This window comes from Elephantulus edwardii, unplaced genomic scaffold (genome assembly GCF_000299155.1).
Source record: "Elephantulus edwardii isolate Elephantulus edwardi_28Jun2011 unplaced genomic scaffold, EleEdw1.0 scaffold00091, whole genome shotgun sequence".
Lineage (NCBI taxonomy): Eukaryota > Metazoa > Chordata > Mammalia > Macroscelidea > Macroscelididae > Elephantulus > Elephantulus edwardii.
Window position 1 is genome coordinate 1,442,919 of NW_006399841.1, and position 2,947 is coordinate 1,445,865.

Sequence of the window (2,947 nt, forward strand, 5' to 3'; positions counted from 1 at the left end):
GCTGAAAGGTCCTCCAGCGCTTTTGCCCAGCCTGCGGGCACTGTTGGGCCTGGCACAGGGCCAGGATCTGCCCACTGCCCTCCCCCAGCCTAGCTGTAACTCAATCCAGCTCCCGCCCAGCAGGGCACACCCTGCCCCAGGAGGCTGAGTCTTCACACTTACTCAATTAGTCAGTCAACAAATATTGACCTAAGTGTTGGGGAGCCAACCTGATCGCCAAGATCATTACTACAAGCCGACTCCCCAAGACCATGGCTACTTTGGCCAGGGGTCCCCTCAGACAGCTAGAGAGAACAGGGCTGGACATCTGGGCTTAGCCAAAATGTGGGAGGTGGGCTACACTGTGATTTCCCTTCGTTGGAAGCTCTAGTGACCCCCAGTTCGGTCTGGGTCCCTGACCCTGGCCGCCCGGATGGAGCCTTTTTTGTCCTCAAAGGACCAAGCCACCGTCACAGACTTCAGGAGGAAATAGACTCAAGGCTAAGGTGTGGGGTGAGGTTTCTCTCCTCCACTGCCACAGAGTCAGAACTGTCACACCTGACTCTCGACTGGGTTCGCAAAGCTGTAAATGGCACAGAAGGAGATTTCTCATCTGTCTTCCAAGGGGCGACTGGTGGATTCGAACCTCCAGAGAGGCAAGACCTTTGGGTTAGCAGCACATCTCCCCACAGACTACACCACCTGCGGCATCGAGGCCCAGGTCACTGCTGGAGGTAGGGAAGCCGGCCAGGGCTCCACGCAGACCTTCTGCACGGACGTCCCCTCCTCATTCCCTCCCTCTGAGCTCTCTGTCTGGCTCGCCCTCCCCAGGGAACCCTGATACTCATCATGGGAGAGGCCAGGCCTGCCCATACCCGGGGCTCGTCCCCCGCCCACCCTCCTCACTCACCCAGTGAGGGGGCAGAGCGCTGGCACAGAGCCCTGCAGAGAATCCAGAGCACAGAGAAGGAACCCCGGCCTTACTTAGGCCACAGGCTGCCCAGCCAGGCAGCATGGGTGACCCCTCAAGGCCTTCCGGACACTTCACACCCCTGCCAGCCTGTCTTCTGGCCCCTCACACCCTCATCCCACAGCATCCCTGTTACTTGGTGAGGAGATGACAGGAAATCTGGGCCAGCCTCCTCCCCAATGTGTGTGGCTGCACTGAGCAGTGAATGGGCCTCTGGACATGAAGAACTGACACCCCCTCCAGCCTCAGCAGCTTAGTAGGGGGCACAAGGACCCCCTACAGCCCCTCCCTCAGGACTCTCCATGTCCCGTGGGGCCCAGAGCACCCTGTGACCCTGTGTCACCTGTGATCTCAGCACCAAGGGGGGTGGCAGGTGGGGGTCTCGGGCCTGCTTTGTAGCTGGAGTTAGCACCACGACTAAAGGTCCAGCCTGGAAGCTGGAGACATCGGGCTGAGGCCGTCACCTTCACGGCCCAAACTGGGAGAAAACATGATGCAGGGTAGCGCTCAGGAAGGAGCAGTGTTACAGACTGAGTGGGAGGCGCACTCCTCTCCCTTAGAGCAGGGCCTTCCTGTTGGCCCCACCTCTGCCCGCCCTAGGTCTGCTGGCTGTCAGGTGGCGTCTGCACCCAGCCAGATCTGCCCAGGCCAGCACCAAGCGGACGACGACTTCCTCATCCCACTGACTTCCCCACCCCGGAGGCCCCAGCCTGCCTCCTACCCCCACAGTGCAGGTTCCCAGGACTCTCTGCCATTTCTCTGTTCCTTTGGGCTTATCTGGGATGGCCTGGCCCACTCACAGTGTCAATATTGACACAGGCGAGGGTGCAGCGGGCGGGATGGGCGTGGGAGCTGGTCTGATCTCAGGCTCCCTGGTCCCGGTGGTCCTCACCTGAGCCCCTTCCCACAGCAGGTACAGAACAGCCTCTGGTGGGGTCCAGACTGTGTAGGGGGCTGGAGCACGGGATCCTCAGGAACTGGGGGGAAGACGGTGGGGGATGCCTGGTGGAGCCTTGGGTCCCACTGTTGGACATAGGCAGGGTAGTCTTGGGTGTTCGTGAACCCCAGATCCGGTCCTGCCCGGTGCAGGATGAGCATTGCCAAGGTCATCAGGGTGCATGTGGCCAGTGTGGGAATGACCTTGACAACAGGGCAGGAAACCACTGACCCTGGTAGCTCAGGAGCAAGCCCGCAGAGGGGACCCATCCACGCGCTGTGTCCCAGAACCTTGGAAAAGGGGGAGCTGACCTGTGCACCTGCTGCCAGGTGTGTGGAGCCAGGCCAGCAACACGTCACCTCCTCCCTGCAGCCCTTCAGCTTAGCCCAGGACAGTCTCTGTGCACCCACAATGCTAGCCTGGATCAGTCACTCATTTCTGGGGGTGCAAGACTCTTTGCTCTCAGTGGGCCTTGTGGCCCCTGTGAAATGGGGGCACCTACTTTGTTCTCCGCTCTGGTCAGCTTGACAGCAGGATTCTGCTAACCAGACAAGCCCTCGAAGGTCCCCTCCTCCCCCTCTGAGAGGCTCCCACTCATCTTGCCTCCCCATGTCCTCGTGGGACTGTCTCTGTACTTTGCTGGGTTTTCTGTATTTCCACAAACACACATGGATGACTGGTCCTTTCGGTAAAGCAACATGTGCCATTTCCCCAAAGCCCTTCCTTCTCCTAGGGTACAGCTGGATATTAGGCTGGTCACGGTGTTGGAGACTTCGCCTTTCTGCAGGTCAGCAGGGGACTGTTCGTGCGCGTGTACACACACACACACACACACAGTGTTGGAGACTGCCTTTCTGCAGATCAGCAGGGGTGCACGTGTGTACACCCCTGCCCCCGCAAGTCAGCAGGGATACACCACACACACACATGCCGGTGTCCATTCTCAAGATCTGGACTACACACACACACACACGTCAGCAGGGATACACCACACACACCGGCATTCTCAAGATCTGGACTACACACACACACCAGCAGGGATACACCACACACACACACAC